The sequence below is a fragment of the Marmota marmota genome, unplaced genomic scaffold, assembly GCF_001458135.2.
Source record: "Marmota marmota marmota unplaced genomic scaffold, marMar, whole genome shotgun sequence".
In the NCBI taxonomy this organism is placed as follows: Eukaryota; Metazoa; Chordata; class Mammalia; order Rodentia; family Sciuridae; genus Marmota; species Marmota marmota.
The window spans coordinates 58,049-70,034 of NW_026005674.1; the positions used below are offsets into that span (position 1 = coordinate 58,049).

An 11,986-nucleotide genomic window follows, 5' to 3' on the forward strand; every position below is an offset into this window, starting at 1 on the left:
CAGTCTTCAAAGGCAAAAGAAAAAAATAGAAATTCAATCCAGAGAAGTATCATTATTACTATTTACCTACAACATTTGAGATAAAATCTTAGGTAAGATTTTTAACCAGTAAAGTTACACAGAAAAGAAAAGATATAATTGTTAAAAGACATTTAGGAACGTCTTTTAATAAAAAGGCATTTTTGTGTCATTTTTTGGTCACATTAACTATTTGACACCTCCTCTTTTTTTTCATGAACTGTCTCTTCCCCCTATTTGTCAAAAGTTATTATTGACAATCTACTTAAGAAAAGCTTCCATGTGGTCGCAGTGACAAAAATCTAACATACCACTCAAACCTGATAATAACAACTTAGAGGAGGAAAAGTTTATTTTGAGCTTACAGTTTCAGAAATTCAGTCCACAATCAGCCAACTCCCTGGTTCTAGACTTGAGGTGAGGTGGAACATCATGGAAGGAGGGCATGATGGAGGAAACTTGCTACTTCATGGTGTCTGGGATGCAGAGAGAGAGAGAGGAGCCAGGGGGACAAGATATAATCCTCAAGGGCACATCAACAGTGACCCACCTCCAGCCATACCCCTCATACCTAAAGTTACCACCCAGTACAGTGGACCTTTCAGTGATTCATTCATAAAATAGATTAGGCTACATTTCTAATAATCTAATCATTCCACCTCTAAATGTTCCTGCATTACCACAGGAGCTTTTGGAAAACTCTTCATATCCAAACTATAACAGTGGCAATTTAAGTGGGAGGGAGTAACAGGTGCATGCTGAGACTAATTTTAGGCTATTATTGAATGGATTGTTGGTGATCATTGTTCATAGTAATAGAAATTGCAATAAAAAATAGTGGATAACAGTGAAGAATTTTGTCGGGAAAATAACTAGAATGTGTTTTGTGTCTTTTTTTGTCTCACAGACAAGGTGAATTCTGATGATGTTTCTTACATTTAATTAATTGATATGAGTGATATGGGGTTATACACAGGTGTCAATATAGAAGGAACCTAAATAAAGCTACATTTTCTTTAATAACATACTTAGGAGTGCTTACATAAAATCTTTTACCTCTTAAAAGTGATGAAATAATAGGTCATATATACCTATGAAAACACAAGCAGAAAATCTCAGATGTGCACACATATTTTGAGACAGATAAGCATGAGATATTTTTGATAAAAATAAGGGGGAAATCTATAACCAATTCCTTTAAAGACAAGGTGCTTGCAGTTTTTTTAAATCATGAGAAGGCAAATCATATCTTGTTCAACTCACTTTGCATTGCTCTGCTTAATAAATAAAAGGAGATTGGATCATAGAACAATCCTCCCTGCCTCTTCACTTACTATTTTTGTATGATGTTATCATTTGTGCTCCTAAATTTTCTGCTCTCATGATAGCATCTTCTTGATTCATTTACTTTTAGGAATAATGAAGGATCATTTTTTTTTGTTTGTTTTATTCAGATGTGTTTGTATTCAAACAGTAAAATTGTGTCTGGAATGCAGGGGGAATAATGTCTTAATGCTTTAAATTCTGGACCTAAATTATAGATATGCATAGCTAATAAAGAATTCTACTCAGAAAGCCTGAATATTATGCTACACAGAGTTACACATTCTGCATATTCCTAATGCTGCTTAACATAAAATGGTAATTTGTCTCAGACTGTTATGTTTTTAGTTTGAGTTACTAAAGTAACTAATTCAGTAGTTTAAACAAATGCTCATATCTAATAGAAGCATAAGTTTTTTCCATTTCCTTGAGAAAATAACACAAAGTACATACTTTTAAAAACTTTAGAATCATCTTAAATTTGAACTCTTTCAGAATGTAATGTTTTCTTAAATATGAGTTTATTCATAAGCATAAATCCAGAAATTCCCAATTTTCTATATTTGAAAATTACATAATTTCACAGGATGTTAGGTTTAAAAGCAACTTTATATATAAAATTTTAGTTTGTTTCCTTTTTTAAGATTTTAAATGCAGAATCAAGTATGCAACACATCTGTTGAAATTAATAGAATTCAAAAGTGCTGTTAAAATCAATTGAATTTATAACCTGATTATATAATATTAAGATCATTTTTGTTTCTGCTATTCATATCCCACATTATTTACAGTGATTTTTTACAGCTATACTGAAGTACTATTGATAAATATAAATTAAATATATTCATAATATACATGATGTTTGATACATGTAGACATTGTAATATGATTACCACAAAATAGCAATTTAATTTTAATTTTATATAGGGAAATAACATTTGTGTATGTGCTTATGAGTCTACAAGAATCTTAAATGTGTAGGAATAATCTAATTATTCCTCTCACATTTTACTATTACAATACTCAAAATATTGTTAAAACCTTTGGATTAGAAGTAATTTTTCAAGAAAAGCTTTCCACTTCTACCCATGCATTATTCTAATTTTTTATTCTGATTAGGTTATTAGGTTGAAGAGTAACTATTCTATCCAATCTCCTGAGAACCAGCTCCTAACTCTGAAATGGGATGTGTAGGATTTTGCTTTCTCCACAGTTCAAGTCTGACTTGTGGCTTGAATGAAGTCACTGAACAAGACCTAGAAAGGAGAGTGGTCAGAAATGTGTGTGTGGGTGTGTGTGTGTGTGTGTTGAAACCAAATTAGAATTGTAAAAACCTATCTTTTCAAATCTTATGTATGAACAAAGGACTGAAGTACTATTTGGAAAATAATTGTCGAGAGAAAAATCCTTTTTTCTTTTGGCAAAAAGATGAAGAAATTTATACTCCCCAAGCCTTTTAATGGTCGTTCTTATTGTATTGATACAGTTATTTTTAATGAACATGCAGAGGGAGAGACACAGTGACTCAATCAGGGAAGTAGCTAACTAAGTTGGTGCTGACTAGTGTGATTAGAGGCAGCTCAGAGTGGGAAGACATGGCGATGCAAGACATTTAGAGGGTTACTTACGTCCTCTAGGTCGTCTCTCTTTCCCTTTCACACTTATTGGCATGTAGAGAATATTGCTGGTGATATGACTTTAGCATAATAAGGTTTCTCTCCTGGAGTGAAGATCACTGCCCTATACCCAGGTGAAAGTAAATATGGCTTGAGTAATTTTCCCTGGAGAAACTCAGATTAGAATAAATGAAAAATACACAGGATAAAAATTTTCTCAAGACCATTGGGATCTATATTTCTAAATTTCTAATTATCATGGAGTTGATTAGTGTCCATAACTTTGCTCTCTCAAGAGAGACATGTAAAGGAGGCATTTCTTGACAGAAAATTTTTGTTTGTTTGTTTTTCCTGACAGACCGTATCAAAGAAAAATTCTCTTACCCATATTCAGACCTCTTATGCACATATGTTCTTTAGTTCATTGCTATGGGTGCTATGGGTGCTATGGATGAAGTCTGTATCATTGCTATTAGAAGTTAAGTACATAATTGAGTAAATTAGCCATGTCTCCTTTGTAGGCCAATTACTTTCACTAACAAGTATAAATATTTTTTCAGCGTCAGAAAATATTAACCATAGATCATTCCCTCAATAACATTCCATTACAAGGGTATACCAAATTATTTGTATAAATTCCACATTTATAGTCGTTAGATTTGCATATAATGTTACTGTACATTATAAATTATGGGCCTTGAGCTGATGGCACTATCTAAGATGCTGCATTTTCTGGATTAGTTGCTGGCTACTAGATGTAGCTCATAGATACAATGAACATTCACCAGAGAGATGGAGCAAAAAGCATATTGGATATTTGGAATGGGTGTTATTTTTATTTGATCCCTTGGTATCTCAACTTAGGTGGGGAGTTGGACCTTGATCACCCAAAGATCCCTCCAATAAGTGGTTCCTCCCTGTCTCTTTTTCTTTACAGACGAGCATGTGCACATTGCTCTTTGCTGAAATATCTGTGAATAAAAGAAACAGAAACTTGTCTGCTTCAATTTTAGAGCTGGGGTCAGAGTTATGAATTTAGAAACTTGCTACTTCAGTTTGCCATGACCACCAAGTGAATATACATATTAGGATTAATTCAGTTCAAGATCTCTTGGTAGTGATAGTAGAGGAGCATTCACTACAATCTTCTTTTTGGTTCTCTGTGAAAGAATCGGATTTGAAAAACAGAGGGTTCTTGGGGAAGTAAGGTGAAACGTGGAGCTGTAACCCAACACAGCTCATTTAATTCAGCTCTTCTGTTTATGATAATGCTGAAAACAAGAAAGAATGAATGGCATTTAGGTCTAGGTCATATAAAATTTTAGTAACAGTGGAGCTTGAAATCCAGGTCTTTAGTCTTAACCCAGGGCTTGCTCCATTCACCAATAATCCCTACATTTTTTTTCTTTTGCCTGCTGGATCTAAGCCATATCCCAGAAAGACTTTAATGTGACTTACATAAATATGTAGAAAAAAGAATTAGGGAGACTAGAGAATGAAAAAGAAATAGACAAAATAACGTGGATCCAGAAATCAGGTAAGTATTCCAAACTTAGTTTGAGGAATTCTGCATATTTCTGGGAGACAAGTTGCAAATTCTGGTGTAAACTTACTAGCTGTCACCCAAAGAGGAACAAATGATTACTTTCTTTTTAAAGGTTAAGCATATACCTCCTGGATGGATGCATGCAGCCATCCACTTCTGTATATTCATTTGAGCAATGAAAGCATACAGAACTTGTAAAAAATGTCATAGAAACTTTACATGTAAGAATAAAAAATTGGAAACAATCCAAATTTCTATTAACAGGTGAATGGACAAATTGTGGAATATTCCAACAAGATATTACTTAGAAATGAAAAGGAATGAGCTGCTATACACCACAGCATGGAGGATTCTCAAAAAATTATATTGAATGAAAGAAGTCAGACTTCTGGGTGCAGCAGAATGCATCTATAATCCCAGCTACTGGTGGGGGGGGGGCTGCAGCAGGAAGATAGCAAGTTCAAGGCGAGCCTCAGCAATTTAGCAAGACCCTGTCTCAGAATGAAAGGGCTAACTGAACCTCTGAAACCTTGAGCCCAAAATAAACTTTTTCTTCTTCCTAAAATAAATAAATAAATAAATAAAAATAAAAGGGCTGAGGATGTAGTTCAGCATTAGAGTCTTTGTCTAACATGTGTGAGGTCCTCATTTCAATCTCCAGTAACACATAGACTGAAAGATTCCTTTATAAAACTCTAGAAAAGACAGACTATTGTGATGGAAATCAGATCAAAGGTTGTTGGGAATGAGGAATGCTGGTTAGGGTGGAAGTAAGGCCATGAGAAAAGCTTTGGGGAGGCTGGTATGTTCTTTCATGATTGCTTGATGGTTTCATAGTGCACACACAGTCAACACAAAATTTGCATTTAAGTATGTGCAATTTATACATAAAATAGTAAGAAAAAAAGGTATTGCTTATATGACTGGAAAAGTACAGGTATTTCTACCATGGAGATGTGGGATAAACTTTTCCTCTTGAGAATTTCACAGTGTTGCTTCTTGTAATCTTCCCTAATGGCAACCAATGGAAATCAGTGGCAGAATGCCAAATCACCTGTGAGCAAGAACATTTCTACCAAGGGTGGGTACATGGAGATAATTAGGAGGTGAAAATGATGCATTTTAAATATACAGCTCTCCCATGGTCTGCTTCAGCCTGGAGATTAGATTTTTCAGTGATTAGAGGAAAAGCTTATTGTTTTAGCAATCTATAGGCAACTCTTTCTAAATGCTATTTCTATCTATGGGAGTTTTGATAAGTACTGAAGAGCAATAGTATTGAAGTTTTACTCTGATAAAATTAGAGTAGAGAAGGCCGTGCTGTCTCTCTGGGAAGGGAAGAAGTAACCATTTATGTCCCTTCACTTTAATGTTTTGAGTATAGTATTTCCTTACTTTTTGTGGCTCTCTGACAGTTTTCACAGGAATCAATGTGTTCTCTCCAATCAGAAAAGACTTTCTGGGAAAAAGCACTCCTGTATTTAATTGGTATTCACTACAGTGTCAAACAGAGCAATGGCACAAAATTAAGGTGTTGGGAATACTAAAAATTATGTGGGTTATATTTTTAATTATGGATGAATTCTTGCATCTTGAGGGTATTTTTTCACTTTTTGCATTTTTAAAATTTCATTTTATTTTTTACACAAATGGAGCACAACTTTTCATTTCTTTGGTTGTACATGATATAGAGTCACACCATTCATGCAAACTGCATCACTGTAGTGTGCTGATTTTAAGTCCTTTGGGTATAGACCAAGGAATGGGAGAGCTGAGTCAAATGGTGGTTCCATTCCAAGTTTGAAGGCATTTTTTTTTAATTAACTAGTTCAGCTTATTTATTTGTTCTGAGGGTCGCTGACTCCAGAGCATTTCATTGCTGTTATATTTGCTCTTCATTATCCTGGTTGTTTCTAGCTTACCTTTGTGCTGTGTGGCAGTTTCCTATCATCTTGTTTTATGGAGCTTCTTTCTGTACCTTCCTTTGGGTCTCATTGGTCCCAGTGCCACTGATACAAAGAATATACTTCTTTCTCCAGTGAAGGCATGAAATATGAGCTGGATGTTATGCTCTGTGCTGATCTGTCTGACTCATTGTTGAGAAGTTTTTGAGATACTAGTTTGTGCCACATACTAAACTTGGTGCTTACAAGTCTATAAATTCTCACAAAACCACAAAGAAATAGACTCCATTGTTATTTTGATTTTATGCATAAGGAGATTAAGGCTCAAACAGATTACATCATTTGCTTGTTGGAAGAAATTAAATTCAAATCTATCTGACATCAGAATCTATTCTCTTAACCACTGTGTCGTGCTGATTTTCACATGAACTTACTTCATTGAATGTTTTCTGGTCCTTCTTCACATTTTAGGAGATTTGCTTTTTGACTAGGAACCGAACCTCCATATGACCTAGCTACACTACTCTACAGCATTTATCTAAAAGAATTAAAATCAGCATACTATAGTGATACATGTTTACCTATGTTTATAGCAGCAAAATACATAATAACCAAAGTATGGAACCAATCTAGGTGTTTGTCAGTGGGTGAATGATAAAGAAAATGTGGTATATAGTCACAATGGAATTCTACTCAGTCATAAGGAACAAAATTATGCCTTCTGCAAAGAAAATGGATGGAACCTGAGAATGTCATGTTAAGTGAAATAAGCCAGTGCTTTCTCTCAGATGTGTAAGCTAGAGAGAAAAAAGGAAAAGAAAAAGGAAGGGGGTTGGTGGAATCTCATGAAGATAGATGAGTTCAAAAGAGTAGAGGAAGGGGACTTGGGAAGGGAGGAAAGGAGGCAAATTGAAAGTACTGATGAATGAAATAGACCAAATCATACTGTGTACATGTCTAAATATGTGACAAGAGAGCTTGCTTGCTAATATGTATAATTATAATGCACCAATAAAAATTTTTTAAAAAGAGAATTTTTTTTGCCTGGTGATAGATTTTATTAGGGATAATTACATATTGCTACCATATTAGCCAGGAGTATTACCCAGAAAACAAATGTCTTCCCTAGAATGTATAAATGTTAAATGACTTTAAGGATCATTGCTGAAAATTTTATTACCTTGACAGTCTGGTGGAGCTGTAACTTTTCTCTTAGTTTTCAGATTGTTCTTCTTGTAAAATTGATCCTCTATCTTGAGTTTCATGTTTATTTAGATTATGTGAATACCAAGGGGGTTTTCAGGGGCTTGACTCCAAGTAGTTCTTCAGGCTAAGTCTGTCTTCTTGACAGGGTGGTCCTACCCCAGGTGAGACTCATGCCTCCTTTGCTCCACCCCTTCCTTTGCTCCTCCGTGTTTTCAGATTGACTAGGGGTCCTGGCTGCAGTCATCATTGTCACTCTCCTTGTCAAACCTCTGCAGGCCCCATTTTCTGGATGGTTCTCTTTAGGGCAGCCTTGACATCAGTGTTCCTCAGGCTATAGATGATGGGGTTGAGGATAGGGGTGATCACAGCATAGAAGAGATACAGCAGAGGGTCAGTGGCTGGATCATAGCTGGCCTTTGGGCGAATATAGATAAAGATGGCAGTGCCGTAGAAGAGGGAGAGCACGACCAGGTTGGAGGAACAAGTGGAGAAGGCCTTGTGGCGGCCAGCTGCAGACGGGATCCATAAGATAGTAGCCAGGATACGCCCATAGGAGCTCAAGATGAGGCCAAAGGGGCAGAGGATGATGAGGGCAGCAGCCAGGATAATCTGCAATTCATTGAGTGAGGTGTCTCCACACACCAGCTGCAGGACAGGCTGGATCTCACAAAAGAAGTGAGGGATAGTGTTGACCACAGAAGGGCAAGGAGAAGATGAAGGAGGTGTGGCCCAGCCCCACCATGGCTCCGCAGGCCCAAGCTGAGCCAGTGAGCTGCAGACACACCCCGCGGCTCAGCAGCATCGGGTAGCGGAGGGGCTCACAGATGGCTGTTTAGCCGTCATAGGCCATGGCCGCCAGGAGGCAACACTCGGTGGCACCAAAAAAGAGGAAAAAGAACATCTGGAGGGCACAGCCCCAGCGGGGGATGTGGCGCTGACCAGTGAGGAGGTGGTGAAGCAGCAGGGGCACCGTGACCTAGGCGTACCCAATCTCCAGGGCCAAGAGGATTCGGAGGAAGAAGTACTTGGGGGACCTGAGTGCAGGGTCCGTGAGGCCAGCACCACAATGAGGAGGTTGCCTGTGACGGTGAGCAGGTAGACCATGAGAAAGAGAGAGAAGAGCAAGCCCTGGACGTGGGCCATGCGGGAGAAACCTACAAGAACGAATTCAGTTACCACCATGGAAGCATTCATGCTCATCCTGCTCACATCCCTTTTGATGGGAAGAAAAAGACACGGCAAAGAAGAGTCGCCATAGTGGAATTGTGACAAGGTCAAAAATGACCTCTCTCTGCATTGGATCAAAGCCCTGGGACTCCCTTTCTTTTAGGCTTTCAGTGTCTTTGAAATGAGGCAGCCCAACTGCCCCCACCCTGGCCCACTCTTGGAACCCTGGGCAAATATTTGTCTCTCTGAGCCCAGCTGTCTTGATCTCTTCCTGATGGTGCCTACTTTCAGGTGAAGCATTGAATTTGGTTTGGTTTCTCCTGGGTGAAGTGTTGGATCATTCTAACCCCCTTTTCTCCGTTTCCTAGCCTTGCTGCAGGGCTGGGGATGGAATTTTCCCTCCCAGCAGATGTTTTTCTGCTCAAAGCCAGACTTTGTTCTGTGTTCAGGACATGAAAAAACCTATTCCAAGTAAAGAGGATTTCCTTTCCTTTCCTCTCTCCTGAAGCCTTTTGTGTTTCTTTTCCTTTTTTCACATGTTTTTCTTTTCTCTCAACTTGGCTTTTCTCTGGCCTAATGTTTACCTCTTCCTCTCTATTTCCTGCCCCTTTCCAGCTATTATTCCAGTCACCAGATGCCCTCAACCTCTTTCTTTTCTATCATTTCACCATGAGATGAACTTCAAGGTTTTCAGTGGGGAGAGAAGGGATTGGATAGATCATTTCTTTTAAGGCAGTTAAGCAGTTCAATTTTCCAGAGGATCTTTCTAGTTTAAAAAAAAATGTTCTGGAAGGAGATAACAAGACCTTTCTAGTTGCTTATTTCTGTATCTTACAGCCTCTCAAACTTCATCCCTTTATATCATAACACATATACAAATCCCCAGACCACTCACATAAACTCTACATATGCATACACTAACATATTGTGTTTCTAAATATAAGCACAGGAGAATAACCTAACATCCTCAGATGCTAGATTCACTTAAAGTCAAATACACACATTGTATACAAATACGAATTTCATTACAAATAACAATGAAAGTCAAAACTCATTAAACATAAAAATATTAACACAGAAAGATACACATAAATAGATACATAAATCCAAATTCTGTGCAAAATAACCATATTTAAGAATGCATATTAGAAATACAAGTGCACACATTGATATCCTTTTGCAGTTAAGAATCTCTGGTTTATTCCATGTTGTTCACTGTTTTCCAGGATATTGTTGGAATAGTGTTTTTCTGTTTGGAGAAATAAGTAGTCTAAAGGCAGGTGGCTTTGATGATTTGCTTATTTTATCCTCTCTTTACATAGCAGATCCTCATGAGAAACATACTCGTAGGTTTGGTGTCTCTGTAAGGTCTCTGACGACCTGAGTCTCCAGTATATTTGACTTTCCAATGGGAAATAACTAATTAATCTGTTATTTTAGATTTAGTTCCTTAGATCACCAAAAGTATAGGATGACCTGTCAAGAATATTTCAGAGACAATGTCCAGGAATATTGGTTTCTTTTAACTCTCCCATAATACCTCTGGGTTGATCTTTTTATGTTCTTTTTCTTTCTCAAAATTTTCTTCTGTCACTGTCAATGTCCTACTACACCCACAAAAAGTAATAATGCCACTTTACCTATCTTACGGAATTTGATATAGTTTAATAATAAATTTATTTTTAGCTATACACAGAATCTCATGTATTTCAGTTATTTTACATAGAGTTAAGAATATAGATGATAAATAAACATATTTTGACTAGTGAGCTGATTGATAATAGTTATTTTACTGATCAGAGCATGTCACATAGCTATGCCTAACTTCAAAGGGATTGTGGAAGATTGTACTTTCTAAAGATTCTGTTGGGTGTGTGGGAGACCTTGCCTTTTTGGTTTTATTTCCCCCATTGGGTTTCTCCCCGCTGAATTTAAGTTTCTGTCTCGCAGAGAAACATCACATAATCCCTTACCTCTCCCTCTCCTCTTTGAAGGGCGCAAAATCAAAAGTTTTCTGGACCAATCCCTGGGAGACACAGTGTCCACTTGCTGTTCCTGAGTCACCCTGCCAATCAGCACCCACCAAGTCGCCAAGCAACCCTTCTTAAGCTGAAGCTTGCGAGCTCACCCTCTCTGCTCTCTTTCTCTGCTCTCTTCCTCTCTGGTCTCTGTTCTCTTCCTCTCCTTTCTGCTGCTCTATTCCTTTCCTTTTCTTCTTCTTTGTGAAGTCCCCCTAATAAAATCTTTTGGTTGAACTTCCTTCTTGGGTGAGTCACTCATCTTTCAATACCCATAAGAATTCTTTCTTACCCTCATACTGTTCTATAATATCACCTTGCTTCTTCTCCATCAAAAAGTGAAGCCTATTTCCCCTAACTTGTGTAAATCCATTTGGGCTTTGATCATTTCAACCCATAGAGCAAGACTGATAGGATGATATGTGATTTCTGAGGCTGGATAATAAAAGGTGATGCCACTTCTGCCTTGTGTCTTGGAATATTTACACTTGGACCCCCTTACCTACCATGTAAGAAGTCCAGCTGTGAGGAGCCAAGACACATGCAGAGTCCACAGGAGGTACTCCAGTGAGCAAATTTAAAAATCATCTTAGACCAATACCAGACATGTGAGTGATGATTCCAACCAGAGGATTCTGGATCCCAGCTGTCAAACCACCTTTTGAAGTCTTTGAGTCTTCCAAGTTGATGTCTCATACATTGCAGGGCAAGACAAGACATTTTGCTTTGCTGTTATAGAATGACATTATATAGACATTTTCTTTCTCCTCTCGGTTTAATTCATATGTTAAAACCTAACTCTCAGTGTGGTAGGATTTGGAGGTGGGGCCTTTGGGATGTGATTAGTGATAGACCCAGCCTGATTTTCTCTTAAAATTGGGAGCCATCTTGCCACAAACCCATGAAAATATAATTTCGGCTTTACTATAAATTACTACAAATCCTGAACTAGCTTGGAATGCCTGCCCCTGCCTTGAACTCACCCATGCCAGGCTCTCTGACCAGATTGAAGTCCTCTCTGAAACTTTAGTGATGCCTCATTGTTAGAGTCTGTAAACAAGTCAAAATAACACCTGGCATTTTGCCAGGGGAATGTTAGAGTTCGTAAACAAGTCTGGATGGTGCCTGGCAAAATGCCAGAGGGAGTGGTTTGAGAAGTAACAAAAGTGAGCCATTAAGTGTGGAGAT

General features: G+C 37.7%; 1 pseudogene; it reads right to left on the bottom strand.

Annotated features, from left to right (window-relative positions):
• Positions 1–7,874: 7,874 nt before the first annotated feature.
• LOC107160832 lies at positions 7,875–8,813 on the bottom strand (annotated as a pseudogene).
• Between the last annotated feature and the right edge of the window lie 3,173 nt (positions 8,814–11,986).